The sequence below is a fragment of the Gymnoscopelus braueri genome, assembly GCF_963280865.1.
Source record: "Gymnoscopelus braueri genome assembly, chromosome: 21".
Classification (NCBI taxonomy): Eukaryota; Metazoa; Chordata; class Actinopteri; order Myctophiformes; family Myctophidae; genus Gymnoscopelus; species Gymnoscopelus braueri.
In genome coordinates this window covers 26,671,985-26,694,587 of record NC_137623.1, presented here as the reverse complement: position 1 = coordinate 26,694,587, position 22,603 = coordinate 26,671,985, and the positions used below count along the sequence as shown (strand labels likewise).

The window sequence follows — 22,603 nt, the reverse complement described above, 5'->3', positions numbered from 1 at the left end:
ATTTGTTCAATATGAAAAGAGGTGTTGGTTATATGGTACGCATAGCAATAAGCATCATCGGGTCCTCCGGCAAAGTCAGTGACTGTGAACACAGAAGTAGGGTGCACATCGCCTATCTATTGCTTTGTCTAGATCTGTCTTATCTATCTACTGTATATACCGATGCTATTGGTACTAAGCAGACATCATTTAGCGGTACTGTTCTCTTTCACAAAGCTTATTTGGCTTGTAAAATCAAGTGAATTTTGGATTCCATCAGCCACTGTGGCTGGAGGACCCAAAAAAAAGAAGTTGGTTTCCTGCCCATTTGTGACTGCAGTGCATTTTTGGTCAAATTTAGCCTTCTGTTAACATGCTGAATCTTCCTAGTATAGTTTTATTTTAAGGGAATCCTATGAGGCCTGTGCATATGACAGTGGGGGGGGGGCGTTTGCCTAAAGCCTGGCAAATCTAATGGCAAAGCCATGCGCTTCAGCAGGGATGAACCGAGAACAATGCAAGAGATAAGTGAATTACCTACATGGTAGGAACACACAAGGCCTGTGTCTCGCAGCTAGGCAACTGGCAACCCCACTGTTTGTGTTAGGAAACAGTTGGGCTGCACTGCAAACATGACTTATCCTGTTTAATTGCTGTGTAATTGCTGCAAAGTTGTCATATATGTCTGTTTGGACTGCCCTGCACAAACAGTAGAGGGCAGGTTGAATGGCCACTCAGTGGTTAAGTGGACGACTTATTAGACTCTCTAGTAAAGGCAAATAATTGGTGGCAGGAATTGTGTAAACACACTCGAAGGCTACATTGATTAAGTTGTGTTGTACTTTCCAAGCTTAGAGTTGTTAGAATGACCTAGAGTTAGATAAGTATTGTCATTTCTGTCTGCAGTGAGTCACATTCTAAGAAAGTTCGGCCTTTATGAAATAACGTTTTTTGATGGTTGGAAACAATTCTATTCACTTTTCAGACTCATTTTTGAGATTATTATTATACAATGAAAATTGTGTAATATTTTATCCCCACCCCACCCACTTCATAATAAAACTACTGTGACCAATCAGTGTGTTGGAGCGTGTCGTATATCCCAGTCAGGGAATATTGAATTGAAAGCTGGTAGTTGGCACTTCCTAAAACGTATCTATCATTTAGCCGATAGAGTAGACAGAGCAGACAGCATAATTTGATAAAGGCTTTTGCATAAAGTTTTATGCACTTTTCATGGTATTTGTAACCACAGTAATGTATCTGATGGACTTTCATTCGTTTAATTAAGGGTATTGAATTACTTAAGCTGAGATGCCGTATAGTTGTGTCTATTGTGTTGCATTCATACTGAAAGTCATACTTAAAAACTATGAAATGTTCTCCAGGTATAGAAGGCTTAAAATACTTGATAAAATGTAATGACTAAAATATCAATTCTCAGCACAATTGTGTCTAAATTAAAGTAACTGTTTTTACATGTGCTATCACCACAACATTGTCAATGTCAACATTGGGATTTGAAAATGAGGGAGACGTGTGAGAGGTGTGTGTGTTGATCCCTTTAATCTTTTCTCCAAGGCGGGTGGGCGAGTGGGAGGGTTATTTAAATGGTTAAAAGATATGGGACGATATGTAAACGGGAGGACAGTGGGAGGCAAGGGTAAAATATGGGAGAATCCTGGGGTAAACGGGAGGATTGACAGGTTTGGTTATTATACTGTTAGACATTCTCAAAGCAGATTATTATGTCCCTGCCTTGACTAAGTGTAGTTGGACTTCAAGCAGTCAAAATTAGTTCAGCTCCTTGTGATCTGCAGTTAGTGAACAATACCTTCACATGCTCTCCTCACTAAAAACTTTTTAAATGTCCTGGAGGGATTCTTATTTGAGTCCCAAACCTATTGAGATATCTAATGAAGACTTTACCTTCCAGGCAGGCATATTTTTCCAAATGACAGTAATTTACATATGATGTATTTAGAGAAGCAGAGAGCAGGCTAATTCTATTTAGAGATTTTTCCTTTGTTTTAGGAGTCATTAGCAGCTAGCTCAAATCTAATTTTTACAATTTCATCAGGCCATCTTGGAAAGCCTCTGTGAGCTCATCAGAGGGAGGCATTTATTGCTAAGTGTTCTCTATTGCATTAGCACACAATAAAGTGGCCAGGGACTGCTACAGACGTTTATATGGAATCCAGTTAACACTCCGCCAATTCGTTTTTTATTGGGACACAATCAATTTTTATTCATTTTAAAAGCCAGAATGCTTTCTTTCATTGTGTGCCTTTCCCTAGCTTATTATGCCCTAAAGTAATTACTCAGTTGTTTTCACAAAATGGTAATATTTATGTTAAAGATTTCCTCTTTGAAATGCAGAACCTGTGCACCGTGCATATGCATAATGTGCGAGGTTTTCGCTGTATTCTAATGTTCCGGGTGTATCGCATGTGTTCCTCGTTATCTCACGCTTCCCACGTAGTTTTTTTGACATAGCCAATAACATTCATGTAATTTGTAAAAGTCTTGACACTAATGAGACAATGCATGGCGCACTGATTTCTCCAGAACTACATGGTTATATATGTAAGCACGCTGTGCCCATGACGCCAGCTATCTCTGTTGGAATGTTATTGCAACAACATGATGACAGAGCGTCCCTGCTCATTACATGATAGGTTACATACTGTACGCACAATCTGCCCGACAACGTGGAAGTAGGGCAGGGCTAAACATAATCTAGTTTTCTACAGCGTTACATTGACATGAATTTAAAAAAAATCCCTCATTATTGGTTGTCACTGTATCTCGATACAAATGATAGAGGATTATTAATTTGTATGTGTGCACATCATCTTCAAAATGTAACACATGAAACCTAGCATCCAGATTCTGCACATGTCATGTTGATAGGTGAATATTTGGCAAAAATAGGCAAACATTTGTCACATTCTGTGAAAGTAGTAGATCTGTAGACAAGCTCACATGGCGTCGCAAGGCAACACATTATGAGCTTGTAGATGGGTTATCTCTGCTATTTGACGCAAGTATATAGGGTTCAACTTAATGTAATACAATGCAGGTCCACAAATAACGATTTTTAGCAGCCTCTGCTGGTCATTACCGTCACTGCAGGCCGTTCGTTTATTCCTGCGTTACCCAGGATTCCATTTGTTTTCACCGGAAGACGGAAGCGTTTCAAAAAGCGTTATTTTAATTGTTTTATACTATCTGTGGATCGTTTCCCTTAGCCAGTGGAGCTTTAGTTACCGTGAGCTGTATTTTCTTTTTCTGTAGTTTTTCGATCTTCAAATCCTACAATCTCTTAAAAACAGCGTGAGATTCCTTTTTGTTGTTAGCGCGGTAGTTCCTGGCCAAACAGGAAACCGGTGCGGTAGTTCCTGGCCAAACAGGAAACCGGTGCATTTCCGTTTCCGTTTTCCGGCCGGATGACGTCATTTTCGCGGGAATGACTAACCTAGCCACCGTTTCAATAGAAAATATAATAGAAAAGGCTTTCGGGGGTGAAATTCATGGAGTGGGTGTTGTGAAACATTTGCCACTCACAAAAGATATACAATTTAACTTTAGTTTTGTTGAAAAAGTTACCTAGTATTACTTTAAGCCAGTATCCACTTTGGTGGTTTTGTGAATATTACAGTGAAATCCTCAGTGTTCATTTAATTCTGAGAGTGTAAAGGGTAATGTTTTACACACTCAGAGTTAAATGAGCACTGAGGATTTTTACTCTGTACCCAGAAACCTGATCTACCTGCTGTGGAAAAGGCTGCTGGAGGCTTCTCACGGGTAGCTACAGTACTGGGTGGGTGCGTGCATCTCCAGAGCAGTGGCATAATTAGAGTGCTTAAGTGCTTCAGGAGACAAGACAAACCAAGGGAACATACCCTCCTTCCTCTTCACCTCTACTTCACCAAGAAAGTTCTTTAATGGCCCCCCGTGACCCTGATATCAGTTATTGTTTGGTACAGACAATATACACTTTTATATGCTTTCGCACCACTAGCACCGGAGCACATTTGACCCAACATTTGACCCACACACACACAAACACAATTTTAATCTTAGGTAGGGATGGGACGATAATCGTTATTATTGTTTATCGTGATGAAGAAACGCTCACAATAATCGTATCGCAGAGATTTTAAGTTATCGTGAAATTGTCCTTCATCATACACTAGGATGAATTAGCTTTTGTTGAGCTGCAAATACAGTACAACTTCCAAAAATAACAGATCTACAAGCTCACAACACGTTGTGTTGCAACGCGTTGATCAGCTATTTTTGGTGAATGTTCCCCCCAGAATAGGGCTGCTGGGGGTTCAAGTGGTTAACAAAAGTGGCATTTTAAGTTTTAAGCATATTTTGATTATCGCGATAATATCGTTAATCGCAATTATTTTTGCCACAATAATCGTGACATGTAATTTTCATATCATCCCATCCCTAATCTTAGGTCCCCGTACATTAGATCACATTAAAGAAACCTTGAACACGTGCACGCACGCACGCACGCACGCTAGGGCATTCACAGAATAGTCGAATATTCGAATATCAAACCGACTATTCGACTATCAAACCACTATTCGACTATTCGAAAAAAAGAAAAAAAAAGGATTTTTTTTTTTTTTTTAAGATTTTTTTTTTTTAGTGGCTTTTCTAGAGCAGACATGCAGCTGTGAGCTCTGGTGTGACGTCAACTCGCATTCCTTGAGTCGAGTCATCAATGCAATTGAAAAAAAAAGAAAAAAAAAAAACTTTTTAAAAAGAATTTAATTTAATTTTTTATAATCAAATCGAATAATCGAATATTCGAATACTTTTGGGTCGAATAATTCGAATACCATAAATCACTATTCGTTAATGCCCTAACGCACGCACGCACACGCGCGCACACACACACACACACACACACACACACACACACACACACACACACACACACACACACAGCTCTCCCTTCAGCAAAATGCACAGATATCTTCCATGAGGTATTGCATTTCAATATGCACAAATAAAGAATATTCATAGCAACATCCTCAAATAACAAATGGTGACTTTGCTGTGTGTGTGTGTGTGTGTGTGCGTGTGCGTGTGCGTGTGCGTGTGTGCGTGCCTATGTGCATGTGTGTGTAGTGTATGCGCGTGTGTGCATACACATACTTTTCTATTACAATTTTGGGATCTGTCCTAGCAGTGGGCTCTGGAATGCTTTCAGCGCATTGATGAGATGACAAGTTATCATTGATCTGTCCTTACTTAGAGGGATCCATTAAATAATGTATGGGCTCCTGTGCATTACCAGTGCACTCTCCTGTCCTCGACCCATTAGGGCATGGGGCCCCAGTGGCTGCCGGCCCTCAGAGGTCCTTGGGCTTTCAATTAATTAAATTATCCCATAATGAAAACTCCCATAATGAGATTAATTTTAATTATTCATCGGCAGCCGATTTGAGCGGGAGTCCACATGAATTATGCATGGCAGGGCTAAACATTTTTCAACTCATCACCTTTTCCTTTTGTAAAAGGTGCAATTTATTAAGTGCTCCGCAGCTGCTACTGCCGATGGTGCAGGAGATACGCACGCCCCAGGCCCACAGGTCGTCAAAAGGCCCACTGAAATGCTCGGTTGTCATTTGATCATCTGAATGATATTTGTGTTACATTACTACATTACGTGACGCGGTATAAAGCAACAATATAGACGTTATGTATGGGATACAGTGTACAGAGATAAACAGAGCTGTCTTTGTTAACTCCAGATGGTGTAACCCCGGACATATAAAAAAAGATTGTATCTGTAGCCCTGGACATAGAGCTGTTGGCTGTGGGTTTCCGAGTCAGACCACAACCTAATAAGGCATGTACCAACACATATAAGCTTGTTGTCAGGAGGCAGCCTGCCACCACCAGGACTGTTGAACAGTGGTGTGAGGATGTTGAGGAGGAATGTAGGGACTACTAGGGAGTGCTGCAGGTCAACAGATTGGAGGTCATTGTATAGAGGGTCGATGGTGAGGACAACGATGGACTCTCCGACTGTATTACAAACTACATTTAGCTTCTGCGAGGAGAGCATTGTACCCAACAAAGAAGTATGCTGCTTTCCCAACAACAGGCCCTAGAATATGCAGACATTAAACCCCTGTGAGGTGGCCAATGGTGTTCAGGAGGAGCTGGGGCGGTGCTACGAACAGACAAGCATTACTGTTGAGGAGACCCTGGGAGCTCACAACGTTTTGCGATGCGACACGTTGTGAGCTTGTAGATTGCTATTTTCACTATTTCTTAGAATTTGTATTTATTTATTTACGAAATGTCTTAGATTTATTTTATTTATTTTTTATGCAGGACTGAAGCCTGAGTCTCCAGATGTAATTCTCTTGAAAGATTATTGACATTTCTTTTTAATTCGGAAAATGATTATTTTTTTACATTTGAAAAATATTTTGAAATCATAATTTTAAACAAGCAAAATAAGGTACCGTATGTTTACTCGTGACCCATATAAATGGGTCCGTGACCCAAACATGGGTCCCGACCCACTGTTTGGGAACCACTGCTCTAGAAGACCTCCTGCATTGTCCCAGTGCCCAAGAAGGGTTGCAATGCTCTTAATGACTACAGGCGAGTTGCATGATACAAGTCATTCAACTCTATGAGAGACTGGTTCTGTACCACCTCATTCCCATTTTCATTGATGATGATAGAATATACACATATCCATTCTTATATTCCCTCTGATGTTTGTTTATCTTTTGTATTACTAATATTTTGGATTCATGTTGAAGTGTATTTTCAGACATTTACATAAAATAAAATAAAACAAGTAACTCTGAGAACCAACCCCACTGTTGAAGAACCCTGCCCTAGTGTGTTTACGGCAGTGGCTCAGGAGGTAGAGCAGCCGCTTGGGAAACGGAAGGTTCCCAGTTCCAGGTTCCCCGGCTCCTCTTGAGTTACTGTCGAAGTGTCATTGAGCAAGACGCTGAACATCAAACTGCCCCCGATGGGCAGGCTGGTACCTTGCATAGTTACCTCTTCCGTCGGTGCGTGCATGTGAGTGTGAATGGGTGAATGTAATGCACGTTGTAAAGTGCTTTGGATAAAGGCACTATAAAAATGTACCATTAACCATTTGCAATTTCTTTTTACATTATATACATTTGTGTACTTCCTTTCAGAGGATTTTTATCTTGGTTGTGGGAAAAAATGCATTTCACAGTCGCCTATTCCTCTGTCACATGATATGGCTTGGCAATCGTTGACAGATTTTATATTAATACCTAAAGGCAGACAAGAAATCATAATTATGTACCGTAATTCCCTGCTGATCTTCATATACCTCTAGCAGGCTGGCATGTTGATTCCCCTTGTGTGAGCACATTAGTACACTTTGGTGGCTGGCCAGAAGAAAAGGGGGAAGATTGTTGACTGTCACACAGTGAGAATCTGTAATTAGCTGGCATACAAAGTGTGCTTGTTTTCAGTTCCCAGGCAATAAGGACAGCAGCTCTGTTAAGCTCTGTAAGTTAATTTGTTCAGGAAAGCAATAATCCTTTGTGATTAGAATGGAATGGACTTATTTCACCTCTTTATGATTTACCCGTCACCTGCTAGAAAGGTCTTAGACTTTATATGTGTCAGAAGTGGCTCGGGGTAGGAGGCAAGAATGTCATTGGGATGGTGAGCCGAGTGCATTTATTAGGTTCTCATCAATAGCTGATTAATAATTCAGGGCGAGTCTGGGGCTTCTTTAGGGCAGGGTTTCAGCTAGCTTGTAATTTTGTAAATTGCATAGTCATCATGCATTGGATGGGCTGGGCCAGCCTGGGAGTCACAGCTCCAAATGTAAGGTGTCCTATAGACATTTTGTGGTGACAGGGTAACATAAGTGTACAGTAAGTCTCATATGAAGACAGTGGAAAAAGTCTGCAATGGTGGTTGACTGTGAACTAAACCCGCTAGATCAAAAGTTGAGAGCAGAAATCATTAGTTTTCAGATGTAGGTTTTCCTTGGCAAGGCAGTGATTGTAAGACCTCCAGTGATTGAGTGTTCTTTGACAGAATTCCATCACATTCCTCGGTAGGCTTATAGAACACAAGCAGGTATTTCTTCCCATTGTGAGTTGTCGAAGCTGCCTCTGCCCAGGTGCAGCTTTAGCAGCGGAACAATCTGTGGCCAACGAATGAGCAAACCCCTCAATTATCCCCAAACCAACTCTCTGATAAGACCCATTCTACAAAATGGGCCCTCTAATTGCCCTAACCAGCTCTACCTGTTCTACATCCAAAAACAGAACTATTCTTCTACATTGCTTCCCAGGCAACTGGACGTTTTTTGTGACCTATAAAGAGTTGCTACTCCTGTAACCGATCCCAGGCAGGGTGGTGGTTTGTTACCATGGGAGGCCACTGAGCTATTTATAGGTCTATCTACTTGGTACTGCTAGGCACAGAAAACATTACTTATTTAAATTCACTGTATTCATTCCGATTACAAATGACGTGTCTTCCAAAATGCTGAAATGCGACCAGCAATGGAACTCTGTGTGTGAAGAAGAGGGCTGATTGAATGTTTTGAGATCTGAAACACCTGGCGGATCCCGCTTCTGAGTCACAAAGTCAAGAGAGGAAGAGGCACTTGGCTTGACACTCTCTTCCCATTTTCCCACTGTCTCCTTTTTCCTTTTTTCATCCCCACCCCCCCACCCCGGCCTGCACTGAGAAGCGGATCCCTGAAACCAAACGTAATGTTTATTTTGGAGTGAGAGACAGTGCTGCCCCGGATGACCGGAATGTCTTTGTGGTGGTTGGGCTTGTGTTTGCAGCAGTGCAGTGATGTGCAGTGCAGTGCAGTGCAGTGCGCAGAGCTGCTGGTATTGTTGAATCAAGCACTCGTCACCAGGGCAGAGGTCCTTGGCAGTTCATCACGTCTCGCCGCGCTGCCGCACGTCTTCGTCGGAAGGTTAATCAGAGTGTCTTCCGTATCACAGTGATAATTTATCTCTGATTCACGGGGTTGAAACGGTGTAATAATTATCGTAGGTGTCATGTACAGGGTTCAAGCAGAGATCTCCCTCGGGGCATTTGGCAACGGTAACAATGCCATCTAAGTAGCGTTGACTTTATAATCTGAACCTCGCTCTGCGTTGCCGTGTCTGTCTACATGCACAATACGTTTCAATATCCTTTCTGCCATATTAAACCCAAGAATTTTACCTATATACAGTATGGGTTGTTACATTAATCTTGAATCTTACATTTTCTCAATTCTCCTGACTTACTTGTTCAAATCTTTATTAAGGAGCCACAATCCCTTCCAAACCCCAACAATTTTTATTACATTTTTGAGTACATTTATAAAATAAAAATGGTTCAAACATAACTGCTTCTGGATAAACACATGAGATATGGTCTATATACTGTACTGTAGAGTACATGGACGAGATCAGAGAAAGGATACAGTATGCCGCAGAGTGAATGAGATGGACTTTCAAACGAGGTGAGATATCAATGGGAATCCATTTAGCCTATGCACTAGATTCATTCACTTAACTAACAATCAATCATTCCCGTCTTCAAAGCTTTTTAATGCGAGTAAATCCAACCTGTCAATACATTCTCAGCTTCATGCTCTCTCTAACACAGTTGTAAGAGTGTTTGTGACTTCACCCTCCCCAAATTCACATTCCACATCCTGCTCATGTTCACGTTTAAGTTGAAATAACAACTCTGTAATACATACAGTATAGGCTACTGTTGTTTAGTAGTAAATACATTCAGTTCTTTAATAGTATAGAATCACATTCATTTTTGTATTTTAAAATGTCTCTGAACCATGTTATTATGGTATAAGTGGATATACATACAGTAGAGACAGAAAAAGCGTAGTGCAAAATGATAGAGTGGTGTAATTTAACTAAGACACTAAAGACTTTGTTGCGCCTTCCCCTCACTTGGTACAAATCACTCTGAGGCAGTCTTAGACAGATGAGATAGAACATATTTTCACACAAAGTACAAAGGCAGAGTGTGCCTTGCAGGCTACATTGTGAATTCCATTTCCTCATAGAGGAAGTCACCTTTTGAGAGGGGCCACCGCTGGGCCGAAACACATCAAGAGGAAACAAACGTGGAAAGTTGGCATATCATTTGGTCCGTTCTAGAGCCTGGCCGATGCTTAGATTTTTGGATCCCGATTTTGGAGAGTTCACCTTAAACCAACGATCTCTAATGTTTTGACCGATATTTTGCAAAAATTCTAAAGAATGAAATAAATCATTTTATATTATTTAACCACTGAAGCTCTATTCAAACATTTTCAAAACCTTTTGAAAATGTTCACCTATAATGATTTGGCCAAAATAGGGACACCAGATTAAAAGTGGTTAAAAATCAGTACACATCAGCTGCATAACAGCGATTTGTTAAAAAAAATCTAATAATGGCCAGCCCAGCCTCTAGTCCAGTCCACTGATATCCCTGGTGAAGTGATATATTTATCCAAATCAACTACACCACAAAGTTGTTAAATTTTAGTACTAAAGATAAAGGCAACTTGGAATTTTGTTTTGATTTCCTGGTTGTTATTCCCTAATCTCCTTGAATGATACAATCTTTATTTTTTGTTTTTTTTATTTTACATACATATTACGTTTTTTTTTTTACATTGCTCAAAGTAACTTTGACAGTTCTTCCTGAATATTGATAGCGGGCAAGTAAAGAAAATAAATGAAAGCCTGCTTCCCTCACTTATAACGAGCACTCTGACAAGTCCCAGACACATGTACAGAATTCACCAGGAGGTACTTTAGGGGTACGCTATTAGCATACACATCAGCACTCTTCACGCATAGTCTTAAACTGCGATTAACCCCTGGTTATTTTTGAACTTCTTGTCATGTCCCTCAAGTCCCTCCCTGTGACGGCAGCATGAGTGTTAATTTAACTCTCACAGTGTACAAATGGGAAAGAAATGCAACCGTAAGGGTCTGTGACTCTTAGAGTGTACAAATGGAACCGAATGGATTACGGGTCCATTTGGTTCAATTCGTACACTCTCAGAGTTAAATGAACACACAGGATTTGACAGTGTACTGGGTTTGTCAAGCCACTAATAGTTCACACTCTCCTCCGGGGCTGTGAAAAATTGTGCTGCTCAGCATCTTTTGTCCCAGTAAAAATGAATGGCATTTGGTGTCTAGATAATCCAGTTGACTCTTTTTTTTACTTCTTCTACTTTAAGTGCGCATGTACTGTACAAGAACGCGGGGAAGACAGAATAGCCCAGCTGTTAAGTGTCTATATATCCAGGAGTTAAAAATGACCTGAAAACCGGTGTCCGATAGCGACACACATTCAATGTGGCACATAGCCCCACTGTTTGCACTTGCTTCTTGGAGAACAAGTGTGGCTGTGGGTTAAATATAATTTATGTTCCGGTCTGTAGTATTTTCGTCTCATTCATGAGGGATAGCCATCCGACTGTAATATCCTCAGGATTATATGGCTCTGTGTGTGTGTGTGTGTGTGTGTGTGTGTGTGTGTGTGTGTGTGTGTGTGCGTGCGTGCGTGTGTGCATGAGAAAGAGCTTCTATACTCCATGCTATATGTGCACAAAGTATAGTAACTTGAACGTGGTCGCATTTTCTGTCGGTGAGACAAACCATTGGCTTACTAAACTGTATTTAGCCGCCGAGCAGAAATGGCACAGACCCAATCTAAGTGGCTTTCATCTGGCCAATTCAAACAGACGTTTGACCCCAGACATTTGCCTAATGTGTTTTTGTTATGTGGGCTCCTGGCTTCACAAATGTCACAGGGGCTGGACCGGTGGGGGTTTGGTGAATGGCTCTGGGAGAGGTGGGGTGTCTGACAGGGACAAGGGAGTTAGCGTGTTGTGTGCGTGTTGTGTGTGTGTTGTGTGCGCGTGCCTGTGTGTGTGTGCGTGTGCGTGTGCGTGCGTGTGTGTCGGGGCAGTTATGTCTCTAACCTCTGGAGTTTGTACTCTAACCCATTGGGGAGTTGGTGCTATGGTTGACCATAAGCCCCCAGCGATATCCAGGCCCCCTCCCTGTGGGCCAGACCCTACAGCCGGGGGGGCCCTGCTGATGGCCGGCCTGGCCCCTGGCTCTCTGCTGACCTGGACCCAACTGGGGGAAGCAGCTGTGGAGAGAGACGGGGAGTGCCACATTTCTGGGCGCCCGGGCTGCGCAAATCAGGGGCCAGGCCCAGACAGTTGGGGCAGCCCTGACAAATGTTCCTACGGCTACTCCACTCCACTCTGCCTGCTCATGGTAGAGGGCCATTAGTGGGACGCTGAAAATTTATTACCAAACATATTGGTATTTTAGGGTGCAGCTGATTTAGATTTAGTGGTGTGGTTGGTTGAGGCGCTGTCCTTTTTTAAACACGTGAATCCCACATTCCACTGTTGTTGGAGTTATGTCAAAAGACCCCCGCCATTATTACCATGCACTACTGAAAGTGCTTTATCATGGGTATTTGTCATGATTCCGGATAAAAATGAGGGAATTAGGTGTGAATGCACCAATGATAAGCTTCTTTGGAAACTCAAATTGTACAGTAGGTTGAGTCAGAGGGGGAGTTCTTAAAAAAAATAGGCCTGAATAATTCTCACATGACAGGTCTCTCCTATTATCTTGTGTATACGGTATCTGCAACGTAAGATGTTCTTCAGGCTGTTGTTTGATGGAACTGTTGTTGATCTTTAACATTTGAAATATATTATTTATATCAACAATAACTGTACAACAACAACATTGAAAAAAAGTATCTTCTTTTTTAAGCCAACAGCGTACAAAACTCTGGTGTCGGTGTAACCGGCACCAGCAAGTTGAATCGCGGTCCAAGTCTAAACTGGAGCCGTGTTTAGGGGATAGGCATATGAGAGCACTTATCCACTGGTGTGATGCAGAATAGAGGAGGCAGACCAGAGCTTTGTTGTTTTGTTGAAAATCGGTGGAGGCAGAGGGCCATCCAACATGCTCCTACTAACTTGGCAGCGCCTCTTGTCCTGCCTATAGATTACAGACCAATGAGGCCCGATAAAGGTTGCTCAATACAAGGCCAGGATGACCATAGAGAGAGACACACAGCGTATCCATGAATCAAATATGTAAATAGTATACAGTAAAATCCTGTTCATGTAGTGTTGATTTAACTCTGAAAGTGCGCAAATGTACAGTCTGAGTTACAAATGAACACATTAGCACTATAGGATTTACTTTAAACGCAGACAATTAGTCTTAGTGACTACTACAGCACGATGCAAACATATCTCATACTGTTGTGGTCTGTTTGCTGCAGTTGTTTTATCACATCTGGTGTGTATACTGACATCCACTGTAAAGATAAAGTAAGAGTTTGATGATCTTATTGACTTATTGACTTCTTCCATTTTATGTATTGATTGTGCACATCTTTAAACAGGCTATATTTACGAGTGTAATGCCCTCTCTGATACTCCCAGCCAATAGTGATGTCTTATTCTGAGTAATGGGTCTCTAAAGTGTACTTGTTTTGCTGTTTTGGGGCCAAGAGCAAGCAGTAAAGTGTCCATCTGAGGATTTTGGGGTCCTCATAGGCCCTCCCCAGGTGTACTCATAAAGTAGAAGTTTTCAGTCATGGTAAAAACATGGATAAATGTGTCCACAGAGTGCAGGCTACCTTTAACAAAAACACACACACACTGCGCTCACTGTCTTTTCAGCAACCGAGACAACGTATAAATTAATTTTGCGCATTCTGTATTCCTTGGTGAAAAGCCGTATGTTTGGCATGTTTTATTTGATTCACTGGGACAAATGGGGTTTTCACTTAATTCAAAACATGTTCCCATTGTTTCGCTCAAAACCAACATGGCTGCAACAGTACGGTCACAATGTTAATTTGAGTTTGTAGCATCCATTGAGGTTAACCATTGCCATTGTTCCATGCTTTCTGTGGATGAAAACCGGTGTATTTCCATGTAGAGGTATGTGTTCTGTTTACTTTTATCGCCGTTCCTCCAGCAGGCAGGAAAACCTGTTTGTTTGTTTATGAGGAATCTGGGCTTCACTCGTAACTTTCATTCACCACTTGAAAGCTCTTGACTTGCTACTAATTTACCTTGAGGGACTTCAAAATTATCTGTCTGCGCTGTCAAAACCTTTTTTTGTGGTGACAACTTGTCATCATCAAAGATTTTCTTTAGAGTTTGATGAAAGCCTCTGTAGATGGATGGGTTAATGTTATATTTCAGATGCCTGGCTGCTTCATAGAGATAGCCTCCTAAAGTCTACTTACAAATGTCTTCTTGATCCTCAAAACCTTTTTTTTGTTGATGTCTTTGCCTCCATTTGTTTTTTCAACTTTAGCCATTGCTTTGTATTTAAGTTTTCTAGTATTACAGAACTCATAGGAAAAGTAAGTGGACCAGCTATTATAAAATCCTCTTGCATTTCCCCTGGTGTTTTGTTTTATCCCAGACTATGTCACCCACTGCAGCTGCAGTTATTTTGAACAGGAAACTGTGCACAGCAGTGAATGAGAGCGGGTAGTAGGCGCACAAGAATAGACAGTGTCCACCAGCCACAGAATCCAGCCGCAGAAATCACCATTGCGATACCTTAAGGGTCCCACATGTGCCAGGACTGGGGAGAAAGTTGTGTGGTTAAGGGGTTTTATTTTCTCCTTAGTCAATAGCCAACCACTTCACCTGGTAATGCCTGTATAAATATATAAACGCCGTTTTTTATCCAAAGTTATCCCAAGTTCAGATTTCCCCTCTTTCCCTTCTTGGGGGAAGGTTTTGGGTGTAACGGTCTACTGAGACTTATGTCAGAAAAGGAACTTGATCTCCCCCAAAGTGTGACATTGTGTAAACACTAGTAGTAGTTCTACCCAAACAAATTTGCTGCATATGCATATGAAAATATTACAAGTGTGTCACCAGGGTGTTAGCATGTTGTTTCATCCGCACCATTTGATCCCCTGTCACACTATTCCTGCTCCTTTTCTCACCGTTTGTATATTCTTTGTCAAGCTATGTAAACCCACCTACCTAGATATTCTCCTTTGTAGAAAAAAAGTGGAAGATAAATCACTGCCCACCTCTGGGTTCATACAAAACGCCATTCCACAGAGCAGCGATTCCAGACTCGGTTGTAGATTAAATCCTGTGTTCTTTTTATCTTGAAGAGATTCGGCAACGTTCAACCATTTGAGTGCGGCTGCGGGTCTATTTTCATGTTTATGAGAAGTTGAGTGGATAACCTGTTGGCAGTGGAGGACAGTGCAGATCTCTCTTCACTTTAACCCATTAAGACCTGAGGCCGATTCTACACATTTTTTATATAATTCATTTGAATTGAATGTAATTCAAAATTAATTAAAAAAAATTCAAACACTTTCAAAGATTTTTAAAAAATGTTCAAAAACAGCAGATGTACAAGCTCGAAGCACGAAGTGTCGTGCTGTGAGCTTGTAGATCTGCTAATTTTTGAATAACCAACGCAAAAACCTAAAATGACACTGATGCTTTCCCGGTTTTAATGGGCTAAATTGCGGGCAGGCATCCCTGCAGCCCCTACATGAAGACCATCGAGTCCCATCAAGATAATCCTTAATAAAGAACGGCTTCGCATTTAATCTTAGCTCACTTCTCAAATTTCTTGCTTGATATGTTTTTTTTTTGGCAAGTGGCGTTTTAGCACTGATGTCAGTTGAATAGTATCAGTGCATCTTTTGTTAAGCTTCCATTTGGCAGAGGTATAGAAGGCGCTTTTCAGGCTTGTTTTTTTATCGATTGCTTTATTGTTCTAATTCATGCGTCCACTTAGTTAGTTACTTTTATTCACTACCTTTCTACCACTACTTATCCTGTACTGGTGTGTATGAATATTCTTCATTGTGGGTCGATGAAAAGTAGCTTAGTGCATGCTCTGCTTTTTAAAAGCCATACCCATGGAAACCACCAATTAAACCCAAATTTATCATTTTAAAACTCAAAGTGGCCTCTCAGCGTTGCCTTCCACTTCAACCCACATTTTTACATAAAAACGCTTGAATTTAACAACCGCTTGTTTTATACTGTGGAACATGAAAATATAGGTGAGTCCCAACATCTCTAGTAAAACGGCGAGGTTGATTGGAGCCTTGATTCAAACCATACCATTCAGCAGGGCATGCCGCAGATGAGCACGGGGAAAATATGAGTTTAGTCGTGGAGACATAAACAACTCGGGTAATTATACTGTGCAATTTGAAAATAACTCACTTGCAAAATTACATCGCAAGCTAATTTTACACAGCTGCTCATTGAAAAATAGAGAGCGAGAGCGCAAACTCAATAACTCAATTGGCATGTGTACCTCTCAGCTATTAGAAATAGTCACTCGAGAGTCCCTGAGCATCTATTAGTCAATTGAGTTATCAGGAACCTCCTCAATAATATGCAATATATTTCATGCTCCGATTTTTGAAATGTGAGCCTGTGGATCTACCTGTAGGCACCCGCATTGGAAAAAAAGGAGGTAGCGTTTGAAATCACAGTGGGTCCACATCGATACCACAGTGTATTTAAATCAGAACTGCTGCTGCCTGGGTCTATTTCTGTCGGCTCCTTGTCGACTGCTGCTGCTTATGTGGTTGGTTGCTGTGGACCTGCTTGCTCTCTCTGTGGATTGAGATAACGCCACTGTTCTCCACGTCCCACATAATATCGTTGCTGTTGGGCAGAAACCTCCTATCTCCATATACTAACTTTTTGTGTCAAACTACATGTAGCGTCACACGAAAGCATCAACAATTAGCAGATCTACAAGCTCGAAAAGCGGCGCGTTTTGAGCTTGTAGATCTGCTACTTTTGATAGTTTCGAATTAGAATCTTGAAAAGCAACAGTTTTGGACATATGAGGTTTCCACCCCACAGAGGCGATATGCTCTACCGCTTTCGACTTTCCAAAAGGAAGTGTCTTCATTGAATAACTATCTAATTGATAGGGATTTTATTGGGCGAGTGACACGCGAGTTCCACAACGCAACGATGAAAGTATTAAGAGATCCGAATGTCTGTTTGAAATAATACCCATTGACGTTATTCACATTTTAAAATCACCCACTGACTGCTAGGTAATGGAGACAACATGCCGTGCATGCAGTGGATGCGTAGGCTAACTGCTGCAAATACACTGTTCCATTCTTCTGGGCGTGGGTGTTCTTTTTCTCTCAGCACCTCTTTACTGTAGCTAATGCATGATTTCCTCTTTCTTGCCTTTTCATTTTTCATTGTTACAGTTAGCATTTCGCCCGCTGCTTTATTACCTGTAATTAAGCAAAATTGAAGGAACGGGTCATTGCACTTTAAACCATTCATAACGCCAGCGCGGATGTCTTTTGTCGGTCTGGAGAGGGCGGGCGTGTGTGGGCGGGTGTGTGCAAAATAAAGTTAAGAATGGCACGGCACATTAAAACAAAAAGCCCTGGATGTGTCTGCTCCAGCAACGGATGGATGTGGGATGATGGTCTAAGCTCATCGGTTGTAGTAGGAGCATGGCCTTGTGTGGCAGTATTGAACAGTTGACATAATAACGTGGAGTGGACAGAAGGCAGTCATTACCTTGCACACAGACGCGGTGCGTACGTGTTGACGGAGGACTTCCACTATGTCTACAGCGGGGGGGGGGGGGGGGGGGGGGGCTCTGGCCGCTGACTGAGAAAAGCCCCCGCTCCCCATCACCTAAAGCTAATGACCTAAACCCATGTTAGTCTATTTATGGTGGATAGAGATCCTGCATTGACCTAAGACACAAGACAGAGAGAAAGAGAGAGAGAGAGTGCACAACCCAAAAAAAAGTGGTTTGTGGTGAAAGGAAAAACATAACAAAAACAAGAGGGAAGGGAAAAGAAGAATAAGAAGAAAAGTCCTCGGGCCCTCGGGGTGTGTGAGCCTGAGCCTGGTGATCCAGAGGACAGGCGGGGGGGTGGGGGGGCTCTGCCATTTCATTGTCTTAGTCGCCACTGATACAATCTGGAGAGGGGCTCTGTTGCTTAAAGCTTTGAGTGAATGACATATGGGGACCTGGTGTGAGGCGCGACTCCCCCGTGCCTCCTTCGTGGCCAAAGTGTGTGTGTGTGTGTGTGTGTGTGTGTGTGTGTGTGTGTGTGTGTGTGTGTGTGTGTGTGTGTGTGTGTGTGTGTGTGTGTGTGTGTGTGTGTGTGTGTGTGTGTGTGTGTGTGTGTGTGTGTGTGTGTGTGTGTGAGAGAGAGAGAGAGAGAGACACACAGAGCACACAACGAGAGTGAGAGCAACTTTTCTGCTTTTTAAAACAGCAGCGGCAGCACCAAACCTCTCGCTCTCCCAACCCCATGCTCACTCACTGCCTTTATCCCTCCCTCTCTCTCTCTCCCTCCTTCTCCCTCTCTCTCTCTCTGTTTTTTCCCCCTCTCTCTTCCACAGACACTCGCTAGGCACTGCCTGAAGCAGTTATCGGACAACTCTCGTTCTCGCTATAGGACTCGGTCTCCTGAGATACAGCGCGAGGCTCCATGGCTTCCAACACTTAAAATGAAAAAGAAAAAAGTTGTCTGGTAGGGGTCATCATTTGTTGCCAGTTTCCGCCGACGCAGAAAAGATCTTTTTGAGAAACTTTCTCTGCTGGACTGACTGACCAACTGCCTCGTAGAAGATTTCTTTCTTACTTTTTTTTTTTAAGAGAGAAAAATAAAAGGAAGGGATACACGCAAAAGTACGGGGATTCATCCATAATTGTAGTGAGTATAAATTTGCATTCTGCATGATGTCAGGCATGTTTGTGTGCTAACTGCCGTGGTCCTACTTTGTCTAATTTCCAAATGTTTTGTAGGATGTTGCCAAAATAAGTGTCTGTATGATGATATATGAGGAGAGAATTGTGTTTGGAGTCAAAATTGTAATGTTGTGGCATTAGTATCACATGTCAGTGTGTTGAAATTCAATTAAGGCAAAAAAGGTGGAAAAACGAATTAAAGCATTAATGACTGCCGGTCAGTAATAATAACTGGTTACTTACTATATTATTTACTATATTTCATTTTAATATAAATATAAATACAATTGTCATAGTACAATTTGCTGGGAAGAAATTAATAAGATGTATTAAGGGGGATTTTAACTTAATTCTATCATTATTATCATTATACAATTTTTGTTGATGTTGATAATAAAACATGAACACAAATATAAGCTCTGAGAAATTATGCCCTTCTGTTGAATAGATTTAACTAGTAAAATTAAATATTACCTATCAGCCGAATATATCACAACAAAAACTACAAAATACAACATTAAAAAATAGCAGAAATTCAAAACATTTAAAGAAGATCGTAGCAACTTTTTGCATATTTTATGATTACTAAAATAAATATTCCATCTTCTGTGTCATAGATTTGCCGTTCCAAAGTCATTTGTCTAGAAATTCCTACTTCTACAGTTACAAAATTGACATTTGTCAAAAACAGAAGTCTTCGTCTTAAATTCCAACTTCAGCCTAAGGAAAATAATGCTCCACTTCCCCATTAAAATCACAAACCGTCACAATATAAAAGTGAAAGCGCAATCTGAGATAATGTTCCAGATTAGGAAATAAAAGCCCCACATGTGTGGTGTTAGTGTCCACCCATGCTCGGCCCAGTGTACATATTAGATCCCGGCAAGCAAAACATGCCGGTCCCTGCAGGAGACCCTTTTCGGCTGGCAGAACAAACAAAACCAGCTCAGTTAAAGCAGCTGACATCTAATGCCATCTGCTGAGGCCATGGAATGCTGTTCGGAGACCTGAGAGAGGGTCTGCTCTCGGCCTCAGCGTCTCCCAAGACAACAGGCCCAAGGCTTGACCGCTGTCTGTTCTCTACCTCTCTCCCTCTTGTTCTCTCTCTCTCTCTCTGTCTTCTCAATGGTCAGGCCCTTCTGTAAATGTAGTGAAGATGATTGGCTTGCCGTAATTACCAGTCAGTGTAATTGAAGGATGTTCTGGTTTAATGTACTGTGTGTGATCACAAGACTCCGAGATCACCGCTCGGGGTATTTGTGTGTGTGTGTGTGTGCGTGTGTGTGTGTGTGTGTGTGTGGGTGTGAGAGGGGTTTTTGTCTCTGAAATTGTGTTTCTCTTTCCCCCGATCCTTTTTATCATCCGATTCCTGTCATGTGCAAATCGACGCCTCTTTCTCTCTCCTCTCTCTCTTGTGTGTGTGTGTGTGTGTGTGTGCATGTGTGTGTGTGTATGTTAGAAGATGAAAGGGAGTAAAATAAGAGTGGTTAGGATGCAATAAATGAGCCGGCGCTGCTTGCAGTGAGGCCTCCTCCCTGTGTAGACAAACACTACAGCGTGCGCAGCCGCCTGCCGCAACCATTCACTCACACACAATAACCCTATTTATCCAATTAACAGATAATGAGCAGCCTGATTTGAGGCTGTTTGCCCTGTGTATTTGCTTTAGCAAGGCGTGCACGGGGTAGAGATCGCACACCCTTCTTTTCAACCCCCGGCTCTGTGGAGCTGTGGTGCGTTTGCATGATGTGTGGAAGCTGGAGTGGTTGGCGCTGACGGAGGCATTGTTTGCCCACGGCCTGATGCCTTCCGTATGGACACGTCTAGCCGGGGCCGATCTCACGTCTCTCTCTGACCTGCACTCTCCGGGGTGGGAGATTGAAGATGCTGAAAGACACAGAGGGCTAATTGACACAGCCTCACTCGGCTGTTTGTGAGGAAGAGTGAGGGAGAAGAGAGAGAGAGAGAGAGGGAGAGAGAGAGAGAAGGAGGAAATAGGACCTCCTCCTAAGTAGCCCACGGTAGGCGATTAGTGGGCTGAGGTTGTTTACTAAATACTGTGGGGTGTTATTTTGTGAACACGCCACTGTTTGGATCTGGAATATATGGCTGAAAGAGCAGGAAATGAGGTTTGAGGATCTCTGTTGATTGCCATCGCAAGTCCTCCCTCACTAAGGCCCTCTTGTTGTGTTTGTTTGTAAATGACAATTATGTTTGCGTTAAGGAAGATAAAAGGGAAGCCACTGACTCCTTAGTTCTGTACTGAAGGAAATTGTATTTGAAAGGATTTTTTCGTGTATTGTTCTGTGCCTACTAGTATGCACCATCACACACATTATTGTCAGTGTTGTTTGTTTTCAAATGATAGAAATAAAAAAATAATACAAATAAAAAGACAGTAGCATCCTAACAGGCAGCTTCTCTAAATTATGTAAAATGTCCACTTAATTTGCTCCCGTTATATATTTATTTAAGATTACAGGTCATTATCTAATGTTAACAACCATTAGTATAATCAACATAGATGCGATATCTTCAGAGAAAGTCACTGGCACTGACTTTACCCTCAGTGGTGACGAACCTCTCTTTCTGTGGTGGTCACAGCGGTAGGCGGCGTGTGATAAAATGTCTACCTTAAATCTGGCTTGATGGGCCCTCAAAGGCGAACTGGCCTTCTGGAAATAATTTGGAGGGTTGAAGAGCACAGTATTAACAGATTTAATGTAGCTTTTCAGTGAATTGCTAGAGCACCATGTCAGATTTAACAAAATGAGAGAGACAAATTGCACATCGACAAACGCCACATCTGTTAAGATTTAGAGTTTTAATTACGTACAAGGACAACATTTCAAATGGTGTGTGTCCACATATTAATGTTGACACAACACTTTATTTATGTGCTGTACTAGATTATTTGACAATAGATTATTGACAAAACTGTTACATTAATAAAAAATTAGACAAATATTTCTATTCATTTCCCCCAAGTTGTGTTTAAATGTCGGTTTGATTATTATTGCAGTAATAAATCGAGGTAAACAAACAACAATATTCTAGAAATTAACATTGGAAAAAATGTATCATAAACTAATCTGTTATTGTTTAAAATGTACATTATTCTGTAATTTACCAGGATGTAATTCCTTTTTTTTTGGAGCCTGTGTGTTAGTTAAAAATGTTCTGATATTATACTGTATTATCTCAATTGGCCATTTTTATTCAAATGAAAAAGAAAAAGAAAAGCTGCGTTAATCTGAATTGCATTTGTTGGCAGCCCTCATTTCTTCGGCCACATTTAGAGATACAAGTGAAGTGTAGCATTTTGTAAACTGTGCCTAATTCCACACACATCTGTGTCCAATTGTTGTCTGCATCTACATTCTTTGCGAGTGGATTTATTTTTCCTGGGCCACCATGTGGATTCAGCTGACCAGCTTAAGTGGGGATTAGTTGTTTTAAAGTTATTTTGATTAAAGCATTGTTTTTCAAAACGTGTAACTCACAACACATGGCTTACGTAGTCCGTAAAATTCAAAGGAATATGTACTCACTGCCCTATAAAATTATTATCTGTGGTACATGGAGTGAGGAAGGGCAATAAATAACGCATCCAAGACAATTCCTTTAAATGTCTCACATTTCTCTCGCAGGGTCATCTTCCATCTGACCGTTTCCATGTCAAATAGTTCTTAAATCAAACAAAGTCAAATAGAGTCCTTTACACAGAAATCCTTTTAACTAACCTGTTAGATATTTTCTTTAACACCAAATATACTGCATAGTGTGTTTTTAAA

The 22,603-nt window shown here is 41.4% G+C and overlaps 2 protein-coding genes across 7 annotated transcripts in view; both read left to right on the top strand.

Annotated features, from left to right (window-relative positions):
* sbspon (somatomedin B and thrombospondin type 1 domain containing) overlaps positions 1–15,495 on the top strand; it is a 297,594-nt gene extending 282,099 nt beyond the window's left edge. Inside the window, exon 6 of the mRNA XM_080417133.1 lies at positions 15,470–15,495. The gene's annotated coding sequence lies outside the window, so the exon portion shown is untranslated. The remainder of the gene's footprint in view (positions 1–15,469) is intronic.
* The window catches only part of eya1 (EYA transcriptional coactivator and phosphatase 1), an 80,581-nt gene that overhangs the window by 13,053 nt on the left and 44,925 nt on the right, over positions 1–22,603 (top strand). For 5 of the 6 annotated variants that reach the window (XM_080417128.1, XM_080417124.1, XM_080417127.1 and 2 more), the window contains exon 3: positions 18,461–18,774. The exons of the other annotated variant lie outside the window; for it this stretch is intronic. The gene's annotated coding sequence lies outside the window, so the exon portion shown is untranslated. The remainder of the gene's footprint in view (positions 1–18,460; positions 18,775–22,603) is intronic. 6 annotated transcript variants of the gene reach the window in all.